Source organism: Halichoerus grypus, chromosome 6 (genome assembly GCF_964656455.1).
Source record: "Halichoerus grypus chromosome 6, mHalGry1.hap1.1, whole genome shotgun sequence".
Lineage (NCBI taxonomy): Eukaryota > Metazoa > Chordata > Mammalia > Carnivora > Phocidae > Halichoerus > Halichoerus grypus.
The window spans coordinates 115,702,359-115,717,499 of NC_135717.1; the positions used below are offsets into that span (position 1 = coordinate 115,702,359).

The following is a 15,141-nucleotide window of genomic DNA, read 5'->3' on the forward strand; positions in this document are numbered from 1 at the left end:
TTTTACCAATCATAAATGTACAGTTTGATGAATTTTTGTATACTTAACATTATTACTAGTGTAACTAGCATGCAGATCAAGAAATAGAACATTGAGGAAGACACAAAAAAAATGGAAAAACGTTCCATGCTCATGGATTGGAAGAACAAATATTGTGAAGATGTCAATGCTACCTAGAGCAATCTACACATTCAATGCAATCCCCATCAAAATACCATAAACTTTTTTCAAAGAAACAGAACAAATAATCCTAAAATTTGTATGGAGCCAGAAAAGACCCCGAATAGCCAGAGGAATGTTGAAAAAGAAAAGCAAAGCTGGTGGCATCACAATTCTGGACTTCAAGATTTATTACAAAGCTGTAATCATCAAGACAGTATGGTACTGGCACAAAAACAGACACATAGATCAATGGAACAGAATACAGAGCCCTGAAATGGACTCTCAACTCTACGGTCAACTAATCTTCGACAAAGCAGGAAAGAATGTCCAATGGAAAAAAGACAGTCTCTTCAACAAATGGTGTTGGGAAAATTGGACAGCCACATGCAGAAGAATGAAACTGGACCATTTCCTTACACCACACACAAAAATAGACTCAAAATGGTTGAAAGACCTAAATCTGAGACACGAGTCCATCAAAATCCTAGAGGAGAACACAGGCAGTAATCCATTCGACCTCAGCCGCAGCAACTTCTTCCTAGAAACATTGCCAAAGGCAAGGGAAGCAAGGGCAAAAATGAACTATTGGGACTTCATCAAGATAAAAAGCTTTTGCACAGCAAAAGAAACAGTCAACAAAACCAAAAGACAACCAACAGAATGGGAAAAGATATGTGCAAATGACATATCAGATAAAGGACTAGTATCCAAAATCTATAAAGAACTTATCAAACTCAACACCCAAAGAACAAAGAATCCAATCAAGAAAAGGGCAGAAGACATGAACAGACATTTTTCCAAAGAAGACATCCAGATGGCCAACAGACACATGAAAGAGTGCTCAACATTGCTCGGCATCAGAGAAATTCAAATCAAAACCTAATGAGATACCACCTCACACCAGTCAGAATGGCTAAAATTAACAAGTCAGGAAAGGACAGATGTTGGCGAGGATGCGGAAAAAGGGGAACCCTCCTACACTGTTGGTGGGAATGCAAGCTGGTGCAGCCACTCTGGAAAACAGTGCAGAGGTTCCTCAAAAAGTTGAAAATAGAGCTACCCTACGACCCAGCAATTGCACTACTGGGTATTTACCCCAAAGATACAAATGTAGTGATCCAAAGGGGTACGTGCACCCCAATGTTTATAGCAGCAATGTCCACAATAGCCAAACTATGGAAAGAGCCAAGATGTCCATCAACAGATGAATGGATAAAGATGTGGTATATATATACAATGGAATATTATGCAGCCATCAAAAAAACTAAATCTTGCCATTTGCAATGACATGGATGGAACTAGAGGGTATTAGAGGGCAAAGTAAGTCAGTCAGAGAAAGAAAAGTATCATATGACCTCACTGATATGAGGAATTCTTAATCTCAGGAAACAAACTGAGGGTTGCTGGAGTGGTGGGGGGTGGGAGGGATGGGGTGGCTGGGTGATAGACATTGGGGAGGGTATGTGCTATGGTGAGCGCTGTGAATTGTGTAAGGCTGTTGAACCACAGACCTGTCCCTCTGAAACAAATAATACATTATATGTTAAAAAAAAAGAAGAAGAAGAAGATAGTAGGAAGGCAAAAATGAAGGGGGGAAAATCGGAGGGGGAGATGAACCATGAGAGACTATACACTCTGAGAAACAAACTGAGGGTTCTGGAGGGGAGGGGGGTGAGAAGATGGGTTAGCCTGGTGATGGGTATTAAAGAGGACACGTACTGCATGGAGCACTGGGTGTTATATGCAAACAATGAATAATGGAACACTACATCAAAAACTAATGATGTAATGTATGGTGATTAACGTAACATAATGAAGTAAAATAAAAAAAAAAAAAAGAAAGAAACAGAACATTATCAGTATCTGAGAAGCCTCCCCCTTGTACCTCTACCCAGTCACAATCTGCTCTCATTACCCACTGGGGTGCCTGGGTGGCTCATTTGGTAAAGCGGCTGAGTCTTGATTTCTGCTCAGGTCATGATCTCAGGGTCCTGGGATAGAGCCCTGCGTTGGGCTGCAAATTTTCCCGAAGTTGTAATGTACATTCCCACTAGTAGTGTAGGAGAGTTCTGCTTCTCATCCTCCTTCATTGTAGCCATTCAGGAGAGTTTATAGTATAATATCTGTCACATTGTGATTAACTAATGAGGTTGACACCTTTTCATGTGTTTATTGTCCATTTAATATCCTCTGTGGTGAAATGCCTGTTCAAGGCTCTTTCATATTTTCTCATGGATTGCCTATCTTTACCTTAGTGTTTGGTTCATAATATATTATGAATAAGAGTCCTTTGTTGGATTTGAAGATTACAAAAAAAATTTTTTTCCCATTCTGCAGCTTGCCTTTTCACTCTCCTAATAGTGTCATTTGATGAACAGAAGTTCTTAATTTTAAGTAGTTCAATTTATCATTTTTTCTTTATTGTTAGCATTTTTTTTAAGATTTTATTTTTCAGTAATCTCTACATTCAACGTGGGACTTGAACCTATAACTCCGAGATAAAGAGTTGCAAGCTCTGCCGACGAAGCCAGCCAGGTGTCCCTATTGCTAGCATCTTTTGAGTTGCATTTAAGAAATCTTTGCCTATCCACAGGGTCATGATTGAGATAGAATATATTCTTCTAAAGGATTTATTTCTTCTAAAGGACTTATTGTTTAAGCTTTTACATTTAGTTCCACAATACATATGGGAACTGATATTTTTGTGTGTGTTTGGTGTGAAGTAGAAATCAGACCTATATTTTTCCCCATATGGAAATCCAGTTGGTCCAGCACTATTTATTTATAAGACCATCCTTTCCCCACTGACTGCGTGACACTTTTGTCATGAATTAAGGTACCATATGTATATATGGGAAGCCTCCTCTCACCAGCTCATACATATTTCAACTTTTTTATTTTCTAAATTATTATAATCTTTTTTAACCCAAGTAATTAACTGATATGGATGATCAGCCCTATATGTTTCAAACATTAATTCATTTGTTTCTTCTTTTTGGAAACACATATTGGTTGCCTACTAAGTTGCATATATTGGGCCAGGCATAGTGTAGGGTACATAGACATTAATTTGGCTAAGATTTAATTAGATATAATGCATTCTGATAAGTCCCAAGAAAGAGGCATGGCATGATCCCATGCAAGGTGACATACATACCTATAACCTCTAGATCTTTGGGGGATGGGGTGGTATAGAGAATGCAGGAAGGCTTCCTGGAAGAGATAATTCTTGGGATTGTCTTGAAAAAGAAATAGGAGTAGCAGGTACAAATAGAAAAGAGAGTGCACATGCAAATACACAGACAACTGGGTTAGTTTAGAAGTTGGAGGTGGTTTGTTATGGTTTGTTACATAAAGTATAAGGAAAGGGAATTGGGGAGCAATGAGGCTGGAGGATTAGACAAAGAATTGATTATGAAAGGACCTTATTTCAAACTCAGTGAAAGCCATTAAAGGAAAGAGTAATAATGGACTTTGCATTTCAGAAAGCTACTTCTTTTTTTTTTTTAAGATTTTATTTATTTTTATTTGACACAGAGACAGAGATAGAGAGAGAGCATGAGCAGGGGGAGCAGCAGGCAGGCAGAGGGAGAGGGAGAAGCAGGCTTCTCGCTGAGCAAGGAGCCCGATGCGGGGCTCTATCCCAGGACCCTGGGATCATGACCTGAACCAAAGGCAGCCGCTTAACCGACTGAGCCACCCAGGCGCCCCTAGAAAGCTACTTCTGACTGCTGTGTGCAGAAAGAATAGATAGAACAGAGTTGGGAATAGGGAAGACTGGTTAGAAGATTGTTGATTAGTAGATGGTAAGACTGATTCAAGGAAGTACAAAGAAGTAGACATATTTGGGAAATATATGGAAGATTGAGTCTAGAGGTGGTGATGTCTAGGAATGAGGAGCAATGAGCAGTGAAGGATGGGGCAACTGGCTCCAGAGTCAGGCAGACCTGGGTTCAATTCTCCTTTCTGTCACAATTTAGCCGGGCTAGAAAGACCATTCTGGATTTAAAGAATGGATTGGAAGAGTTTGAGACTGAAAGCAAGGAGACTAGCTATTACAATCATCCAGACTTTATGATGAGGGCCTGATTAAGGGTAAAGCTATAGGGACAGAAGGAAAGAGATGGATTGAAAGGAGAGAAATGGATTGAGGAATATTTAGGAGGTTGACTTGTCAGATTTGAGAACATACGTAATACATTAAAAACAGCAAAGAGGGGCGCCTGTCTGGCTCAGTGGGTAGAGCATGTGACTCTTTTTTAACACTTTTTATTTATTTATTTATTTGAGAGAGCGAGAGAGCACTCGCATGCACCCAGCAAAGGGTGGGGGAGGAGCAGAGGGGGAGGGAGAGGGAGGGGGAAAGAATCTCCGGCAGACTCCATGCTGAGTGGGGAGCCCCACACCGGGATCGGGGCTCGATCCCTGGACCCTGCGATCACGACCTGAGCTGAAACCAAGAGTGGGTTGCTTAACCAACTGAGCCACTGAGGCGCCCTGAGTATGTGACTCTTGATCTCAGGGTTGTAAGTTCAAGCTTCACCTGGGGTGTAGAGATTACTTAAAAATAAAATCTTTAAAAAAACAAAAACAAAACCAGTAGAGGACTTAAAAAAAAAAAAAAAAAAGTGTAAGGAAAAGAATAAAAAAGAAGAACTGCCCAAAGGAGGAGGAAAAGCAGAAGATTTTGATGTTACAGAAACAAAGGAAGGGCAGTGTCAAGTAGAGTGCTGAGTAATAGGAAATACTGCAGAGGGGTTGTTAATAAGGACAGGGGAATGTTCATTGGATTTAGCGACAAGGAAATAAGTATATAGTAAGGCTTGGCACAAAAGACCTAAATCATGTTTCCTGGCTCAGAGGAGTTCAAGGTCCAGTGACTGAAACTGTTACTACAGTACATTGTGTCAAGTGCTGTGAGAGAGAGGACCCTGCACAAGCTGCCAACACAAAGAAGTGTGTTATATTTCCTGCCTCCATCCCGGTACAGTGTTCAGGGTTTCACCCCACACCGTTGCCTCTGCCTCATTTGTGGAATGATCATGCCTGCCTGTCTCACACTGCGTTTCCTCATGCAAGTGTGAGTGTAAACAGATAAATTCAAGCAAGGAGGTTTTTCTTAAACTCTTTAACAAAAACACATCTCGAACACTAAATTTAAATAAGGAGATGGACACGATTATGCTGACATGCTGAATTTATATTTATCTTTACTTTAGGGTTCCGTACTGATCAATGTATTGAGTGATTTGGTGCTCACTATGTATGGCCTTTAAAGATTATCTGCTGCATTCATCTTGGCCAAATTCCACCGTTAACAGTTTAGGTAAGACTATGACCCACATCTGAATTCAGAATTTTATTTAAAGTTTAACATTATCTTTCTCAAACTCTGGTCAACACAATGCAATATTACTAAATAATAGTTGTTTTTTTTTTCTGGATAATAATGGTAAGAATTATCAGTGATTCTGGTAACTGAGTTTCATCTATTTTGGGAAGGACTTTGGTGTGTATGGCAGAGAGAAATATTAATGAATTTCTATTCCAGAAGTAAGACTTATGAAATAACACAAACACCTGTACTCTGTAATATTAAAAATATATCTCTGGCATTGTAATATAATGCTTTGAGGTCACTCATGGATGTTCAGTCACTTACTGAAGCACTCTTTTGAACAACGTATTTATGTCCTGAGATCCACATTTTAATTTGTAATTTTGCTCTGACATTGGGGAGGTATTGGGGAGGTAGTTCACCTAAGCCTATTGACAAAATCTGACATTTGGGAAAAGGGGACGAAACTAGAAGAGGCTTAAAGGCATCCTGAGAAGAGAAGAAAGAGAAGGAATTGGAGAAGACAGTAGATAATCTCAGTTTTCCATAAAACACAATTTATAATTTGGTTGCATTTCAATAACCCAAATTACACACACTCACAAGAATGCACACTGAACCGCTAAGCTTCCGTCCTCCGCCTCCTTCCCCTTAAAGCAGATGGAAATTAGGTGGCAGACTGGGAAGGTTGCCATGGTGCCCTGGCTGCAGGGATTTGATAGTAGTCAAGGGAAGCTCCAGAGTCCCCTCCCCCAACCATCCAAATGTGCACTTCTCTTTTTCTTTCAAATTCTTATCTTAACTAATTCCATAGTATAGATAAATCAGTGTGAGATTGATATACTAGTGAACAACAGAATAGATGCATTGATGTTCAGTAAGAAGTAAAATACTGAGGAATTGTAACTGGTCCATTTTCATGTAGCACTAGCCACACAAAAAATCAGACTTCACTTTTAAAATGACTTATACAACATGCCCCCATCTTCAGGACTTGTATTTCTTTCTGGCTTTATCCCTTTGGATGACGTGCAGGTATCTCAAGTTCAATATATCTAAATAGAATTAGTTATTTTTCTCCATTAACCTCTTTAGTATTCTATAGTCTCAATTACTCTGTATTCTCAAGGTCAGTTCATTGTCATCTTTCTAGTCTACCAAGATAGATTAAAATAATAATAACCTTATATAATAATATAACCTTATATAACTTTTACATGATATTTCCTATATGCCAGGCGCTATTCTTAGCACTTTATGTATAACAGCTCTTTTAAGTTAATCCCAACTGATCACTAAATTCTATCAATTATATTTCAAATTGTCTTAATAAATATTTGCAGAATGAGCAAATGACTAATTTTCTAAAGCTTGACCAACTTTATTAGCCCAAAAGGGGCTAGTTCAAGGGGAAGGTGTGGTAGAATATTTAGGACTTGGTCTTTGAAGCTTCTTCTTTAAATATTACATGTATAAATCTAAGAGCCAGAATAGTAGAGGATAACCCTTTGTAACATATTAGAATCATCCTCTATACTAGTGTTTCCTAAATGTGCTGAAATAACTAGGGTGCTAGTTAAAAATACTGATTCTCAGTCCCTGCGTCAGACCAGAGAGTCTGATTTAGTAGGTCTAATTCAGTGAATAGTATTCTTTTAGAATTAATATTTACCACTTTGGAACTAAAGAGTTTTACTGGGTTTGGTGGTATGAGTCGGTTATTTCTGAATTCTGAAAACCACTGGATAAGTTGACAGAGAATTACTCTCCAGACAGTTGTAATCTTGAAAGACGTAACTCCCAAATGACACCCAGCCTAAAAAGGTGTTTTGGGAAACATTTCTCAGTCTTCATTTTGATTTAAAAATCAATTATGGGGGCACCTGGGTGGCTCAGTCTGTTAAACAGCCAACTCTTGATTTCGGCTCAGGTCACGATCTCAGGGTCCTGGGACTGAGCCCGGGGTCAGGCTCCATGCTCAGAAGGGAGTCCGCTTGAGGATTCTCTTTCTCCCTCTCCCTCTGCCCCTCCCCCACTCTCTCTTTTTCTCAAATAAGTAAACAAATCTTTTTTAAAAATCAATTATACATGTGCAGAAAAGAGGAAAGTCTGTGTTTTCCTTCATCTCCCCAGCCTAAAAGGTCATTTAGGAAACATTTCTTCATTCTGCTGCATGTGTAGAAGAGAAAAGATTAGAAGAGGCTGTGGGTTTTTTTCTTTACCTGCTTATAAGAAAAGCTATCTGTTATTTTAGTATACAGATTATAAGAGATAGAGAGGTTTACTCAAGATAGCATGGCCTGAAATAAGTTTCCTCCGTGGTAAGATTGTCTCTGGATTTAGTACATGTAATAAGCCCACCAATTTTTTTTTTAATGATTTCGGTATTTTTAGATATGTGAGAGAGATTTCACTCTCACCCCTCATGTTACTAAGCAACATGTCATACAGTTGCTAGGAAACAGACTAGCAAGCTTGGGGGCACATCAGTTCCCTTATCACCTTGCGTAACACATGACTATACCCTAGAGAGTTTTACAGCCTTAGAGAAAAGGGAAAAAAGTTAATGGCATCTAGAAAGGATAGAAAAAGTGACAGGGGTGGGGGAATGGAATAAGGAAAAGAGCAAGGTATTTGAGAAGAGTGTGTGAGGTTGGCAGAGGAAGGCTATTACACAATTTCCTTGAATGAGTCATGGAAAAACCTTAAATTGCCAATGCTCTATTTCATATTCTGTATGCTTCTACCTTTTCTAGAAACAAATTAGAGACTCCACTTGGAGAAGAGGATCTTTCAGATAGTATTACTGAATATTATCAGAAGGATAAAAATCAATTGTAACTTTGTATAAGAGTGCCAATTACAGACACATTAAAAAAGTCACACCTCATTTAAAATTCCAAATCAGATCTGCAGTACCATTTCATTCCATTTCTCCCTCAAAAGAGTAAAAACGGACAGCACTAAGAGAGAGGTTAGAATATAAGTGTTCTTGAACAAACCGAGAAGCAAAATTAATTGTCGTACAGGCTCCTGGGCAGTGTGTTTCTGCACAAAATTTTAAAAATCAAATATAAAAGGGGGAAAGAAGAAGCTGCTGTGCTCTACCCGGAAGACTCTGCAGTATCTGCAGTAAGAAACCAGGCTCCAGGTTTCCTTGGTGCCTGTGAAAGGTTAAGTCTTTGTGTCTCTGGGGCCTTCACTGTTGCTGGCAACCGGGAAGCTCCCTAGCAATTGTTGCTAAGTCCCCAGTACCTCTGTTTGCCTGAAACCTGAATCAGTGCCAGAAACACCAGAGATAAAAATCATTGCACAAAACCCAGCACCCATTATCCCCACTGGTCCTGCTGCAAACAGTCCGTCTTGTGTTCGGAGAAAATCAGTGTAAAATGGAGACTTCACGCCAAGAGTTCATCCTCAATGTCCTCTTCAGCGCAGGGCACTGAGAGAACACTGGAGAATGGTTTAATTAAAATAAAATTTATATTCTGGTGTCACCAGCTTTAACTAAATGCCTAACAGTCTGAAAGAGGAGCACAGACAAGGAAGATTTCATCAGATTTAGATGACTTCCAGTTCTGAGATCCCATCATGTTTGTTTGATAGTTTGAGATCACCTTAGTGACCACAGAAGTCATGGTACAAATAATGGTACCATTTCTTCTTTTTTTTTTTTTTTTTAAGATTTTATTTATTTATTTGACAGAGAGAGAGAGAGCGAGAGCGAGAGCAGGAACACAGGCAGGGGGAGTGGGAGAGGGAGAAGCAGGCTTCCTGCTGAGCAGGGAGCCCAACACGGGACTCGATCCCAGGACCCCTGGATCATGACCCGAGCCGAAGGCAGACGCTGCTTAATGACTGAGCCACCCAGGTGCCCCAATGGTACCATTTCAAATAGGAGTCCAGAGATTCTGATAAAGATCCATGTCAGGATCATCCCCAGAAATAACCTACATCATCTCTTGAAATTAAACATTGGCTCTTAGGTGAGCTTCACTGACCAGTACAACCCACTTACTCAAACCGTCCTGTACAAATACAGACCTTAAATTTTGCTTCCTGTGTATCTCCTACCCAGATGTAGACTGTTATAGCTCTGAACTTACCTGGAATCAATTGCAAATCTGGGCTGAGATGACATAAATATCTCCTTCCATCAGGCATCTAGCCGCCAAAAGCGGGTCTGAAGAGATAATTATTGTGATTATTACTAATTTTTGAGCACCTTATCGACGCTAACTACTATATTATCTAATCTAATCTTCAAAATAATTCTTCGGGGTAGGTACAGTTATATTTGCTTTATTCCTCCGTTGAGGAAACTGAGGTTCAGAGAAGTTAAATAATATGCCCAAGGTCTCTCACAGCTAATGAGTGACAAAATGAAAATTCAAACCTGGACCAATCTGTCTCTGGGTTTGACTTTGAACCACTACTCTATGCATACAGTTTAATAGAGAATGCTTCTTATATGGGAATAAATGGTGTAGTACATCACATCTGGTGATCACATTAAGGTGAAGAGTATGGGTTCTGGGGTCTCTCTGTCCCTTTATGGGGTAGTTGAGACTCAGAATGTCTGCTCCCTCTGGGGTTGGCTTTTCCATAAAGGCCCCAACCCATCCACCAGAACCTTGCAATGCCCCATCCTTGCATTTCCCCAAATCTAGATAATTCAATATGTAATAACAATCCATGGGATCTTTTTTTTTTTTTTTAGATTTTATTTATTTATTTGACAGAAAGCAAGAGAGCACAAGCAGGGGGAGCGGCAGGCAGAGGGAGAGGGAGAAGCGGGCTCCCCGCTGAGCAAGGAGCCCGATGCGGGGCTCGATCTCTGGACCCTGGGATCATGACCTGAGCCCAAGGCAGATGCTCAATGACTGAGCCCCTCAGGCGTCCCTCCATGGGGTCTTTAGGTGAATGGTTCAGATTGGGCTCTGCAATACCAGCCCAGTCAACCTGGTAGTCCTTTTTCAATGTGAGGCAAAGACTTGCCCCTAAAGCCTTTCTGCATTTATCTGATCTCCTCTTCTCATTTCCTTATCTAATAAGAACAGGAGATCATTTTTAGGGACTGTGTGATCTGAATTCTAATTTAGAAAAGAATGCCTTTTCAAAAGAACCAGTTTGGAAAGCTGTTACAGTTTACATTGTCCAGAGCTTCGATCAGTGCCTTGGAGTCACATTGTCTCAAAATCTTCATTTTAGAGTAAAAGCTTTCCTTTTCCTTTGCATAACCAAAAAGCCCACTGAATTGCTATTTTCAGAACAAAGAAGCATTTGATAGCTAAAAACGCTTTCATTCTTACATACACACTGGGCCGAAAACATGAAAGAGTCCCATGCAGATGGTGTGCTGGGGCCTGCTTGTTGGCGCTCATGCACAGATTATAGGCACCTCTTTCCAACTTTGTATTCAGCGAGCAGTGTATCAGCAGTGTAACTGCAGGGAAGCATAGCCCATCCTTGTGGCACTGGGCATCATGTTGGTGGATTCTCATCTTGTGTAAATGAAGGAAGTCATCTGCTCCGTGATGTAGACTAATACAAGTTTTATTAAATGAGGGCCCTCAAACACGAGACTTGGTAGAAATTGTTCACCATTTGACATGGGACAGGCTCTTGTATGACCCACAGCTTCTCAGAACATGGGGTACATCTGGCAGTGTCATAGATAGAGGTACAAAACACGTGGCAAGGACAGCATAGTTTTCTCATAACAGCACCTATAGGGAGCTTTTGGATTCTGAGGTGATCACCCAGAGTCTTTATTGAAATCTATAGATGATAGGCCTTATGTGTGAGAAGCCTTATGACCTAACTTGGAATGGTAATTTTTGAAAAATGGGATTTAAAAATATAATTTCTATTGCCAAGTGATTTGAGAATATTTATAATAATAGCTAACATTTCTTAATTTACTGCTGTGTGCCAGGATTTGTTCTAGATATTTTACTTGTGTTTACTTGTGTTAACTCATTTATTCCTCATTATAACTCTCAGAGATAGGTACTATAATTATCCCCATTTTACAGATGATAAAATCGAGGCACAAAATGTTTAAGTAAGTTGCTGAAGGTCACCAAGTAAGTAACAGAGACAGAGTTCAAACCCAAGAAGTCTGAGTTCTAATCCTTTGCAGGCCTTTCCAGTATACTTTTTTTTTTTTTTTAAGATTTTATTTATTTGTTTGAGAGAAAGAGAGAGCACATGAGTAGAGAGAAGGGGCAGGGAGAGGGAGAAGCAGACTCCCCGCTGAGCAGGGAGTCTGACAAGAGGCTCGATCCCAGGACCCAGATATCAGGACCCAAGCCAAAGACAGATGCTTAACTTCTGAGCCACACAGGCGCCCCTCCAGTATACTTTTCGTACTAAACATAGATCAAGCTTAACACTTAGGTTCTTTGCTTTCTTTCTTCTTTCTTTCTTTCTTTCTTTCTTTCTTTCTCTCTTTCTCTCTCATGCTTTCTTTCTTTCTTTCTTTCTTTCTTTCTTTCTTTCTTTCTTTTTAATATTTTATTTATTTGAGAGAAAGAGAGAGAGAATGAGCAGGGGAGAGGGGCAAAGGGAGAGGGAGAAGCAGACTCCACGCTGAATGGGGAGCCGGAAGTGGGACTCGATCCAGGACCCTGGGATCATGATCTGAGCCAAAGGCAGACAGTTGACCAACTGAGCCACCCAGGCACCCCAACACTTAGGTTATTTCTAATAATTTTTTAACAGAACATATACAATACCAATCAGTATTTTTCTAACCTTTGACCATTGACCCATTGTAAAAAATACATTTTGTGTTCATATTATATACCCTAAACAAAATAATATTCTTACTATGCATAATATTCTCTGATATTTTCTATCCTATTCTATTTCACTTTTAAAATACTGGTCACAATTCACTAAATTGTTTTCTCGACATACTAATGAATGGTAAACCTACTGTTTGAAATTCACTGTAGTAAATTTTTGTATATGTGGCCCTATGCCATGGTTTGGTTTACTACTGGTATCCTATTTTATTTTATTTTTTAAGATTTATTTATTAATTTGAGAGAGAGAGAGAAAACAGGGGAAAGGGGCAGAGGGAGAGAGAATCCCAAGCAGACTCCATGCTGAATGAGGAGCCCAGTGGGGCTTGATCTTATGACCCTGAGATCATGATCTGAGCTGAAACCAAGAGTCAGACACTTAACCAACTGCACCACCCAGGTGCCCCCTGTTATTCTATTTTGGAGTAGAATTCACAGTACTCGATTTCCTTTCCAATTACCCTATGGTCTAGTGGCAAAGTCACTTGAAGATGGACATATGATTTAAAAAGATGCAAGAGGCGATGGAAGTTTGAGCTAGGCTGGAGGCAGTGAAAATGGAAAGGAAGACTCTAATGTGAGAGTTTTAGAGGAAGATTTTCAGGATTTGACAGGACATGAGTGACTAGTGTCCCTCCCCAGATGATACAATTAGTAATGTCCTAAGGGTCCAGGCTGGGCAGTTGTGAGATGTAGAGTACGGAGCTGTGGGTCAGTTGTGTATATTAGCTGTGGTGTATCAAGTTTCTAGGCTAGTGGTGCTCAGGTTACCATATTCTAAAGCTGAATTGCTAAATCCAAATGGTTGAAACAAGAAGAGAAGATGGGGTGCCTGGGTGGCTCAGTCATTAAGCATCTGCCTTCGGCTCAGGTCATGATCCCAGGGTCCTGGGATCGAGCCCCACATCGGGCTCCCTGTTCGATGGGAGGCCTGCTTCTCCCTCTCCCACCCCCTCTGTTTGTGTTCCCTCTCTCGCTGTGTCTTTCTCTGTCAAATAAATAAAAATAAAATCTTTAAAAAACAAAACAAAACACAAGAAACAAGAAGAGAAGACATGAAGCAAGCAAGTTAGAGACCCAGGAGAGTTCCTACCTACAGAAGTTCTAATGATCTGAGAAGGCAGTAATAAGGTGAATCTTGAGGAAAAGTCAAGCAAATGATTCCTGTCTGTGGGTCTGAGTGTTCCTTGAGAGTTTAAGTAAAGGAGATGGTGGTAGGCACAAGCATGTGCTGGATACTACTGGGAACTCAAAGATTAATGTATGGCTTCAGTCCTTTAGGAGCTGAAAATCTAATGCAGCATCATATGAAGGAGCATCATCAAATAAAAGCTTTTATTTTTTTCACCACCCTGCACCTAGCAATGGTGATATTTCTATAGTGCCTTATAGTTTACAGAGAGCTTTCACCTCTGTTATCTCATTTAATCCATTCATCAACCATGTGGGACAGATACTGTTTTAATTTTATATACATAATAAGAGAAAAACTTAGGTCTCGAGCTTAAGTATATCTAGATTTATGTATTTTTTTAAAGTTTATTTATTGAAGTAATCTCTACACCCAATGTGAGGCTCACACTCACAACCCCAAGATCAAAAGCAGCATGCTCTTCTGACTAAGCCAACCAGGCACCCCCCCACTTTTTTAAAAATTTAATTATTTTTTAAAGTAATCTTTACACTCAACATCCGGCTCAAACTCGTGACCCCAAGATCAAGAGTTGCATGCTCTTCTGACTGAGCCAGCCAGGCGCCCCCCCCCCCCATAAGTATATCTACATTTAGGTTTCATTCTCTTTCCACCATTTCAGAGCTCTTTATCAACAATTAACTGTCGGGCGCCTGGGTGGCTCAGTCATTAAGCGTCTGCCTTCGGCTCAGGTCATGATCCTAGGGTCCTGGGATCAAGCCCCACATTGGGCTCCCTGCTCCGCGGGAAGCCTGCTTCTCCCTCTCCCACTCCCCCTGCTTGTGTTCCCTCTCTCGCTGTGTCTCTCTCTGTCAAATAAATAAATAAAATCTTTAAAAAAGAAAAACAATTAACTGTCATCATCAAATGAAATTTACTTGATAAACTTGCCTACTGTAGAAGATGTTTTGGGAAAAGAGCATAAAAATAAGAAGAATCAACGATTAAAAACAAATGCCTGAAGCCCTATCACACCTGCTAAGATGGTTATAATAAAAACGCAGATAATAACAAGTGTTGATGAGGATGTGGAGAAATCGGAACCCTCATACACTGCTGATGGGACTGTTAAATGGTGCAGCCACTTTGGAAAACAGTTTGGCCATTCCTCACAATGTTAAACACAGAGTTAGCATATGACTCAGCAATTCCACTCTGTTATATACCCAAGAAAAGAAAACATATGCCCACATAAAAGCTTGTAGACTAATGTTCATAACAGCATTATCCATAACAGCCAAAAAGTAGAAACAACCCAAATGTTCATCAACTGATGAATGAACAAATAAATTATGGCATATCCTTACAAAGGAATGTTATTCAACAATAAAAAGGAATGATGTGTATGTTACAATAGAGATGAACTTTTTTTTGAGTCTGTCGACACTGATTTATTTATTCAACAAGCATCTTGAACCATTTCCACACATTACCCTCCCCTCTTAGCCCTTATTCATATTCTTTTTTTTTTAAGATTTATTTATGGGGCGCCTGGGTGGCTCAGTCGTTAAGCGTCTGCCTTCGGCTCAGGTCATGATCCCAGGGTCCTGGGATCAAGCCCCGCATCGGGCTCCCTGCTCGGCGGGAAGCCTGCTTCTCCCTCTCCCACTCCCCCTGCTTGTGTTCCCTCTCTAGCT

General features: G+C 40.1%; 1 long non-coding RNA gene across 2 annotated transcripts in view; it reads left to right on the forward strand.

Annotated features, from left to right (window-relative positions):
- Positions 1-15,141, forward strand: part of LOC118553906 (uncharacterized) — a 42,627-nt gene that overhangs the window by 7,544 nt on the left and 19,942 nt on the right. The window contains exon 2 of one of the 2 annotated variants that reach the window (XR_013449184.1): positions 5,382-5,488. The exons of the other annotated variant lie outside the window; for it this stretch is intronic. This is a non-coding gene — a long non-coding RNA (uncharacterized LOC118553906). The remainder of the gene's footprint in view (positions 1-5,381; positions 5,489-15,141) is intronic. 2 annotated transcript variants of the gene reach the window in all.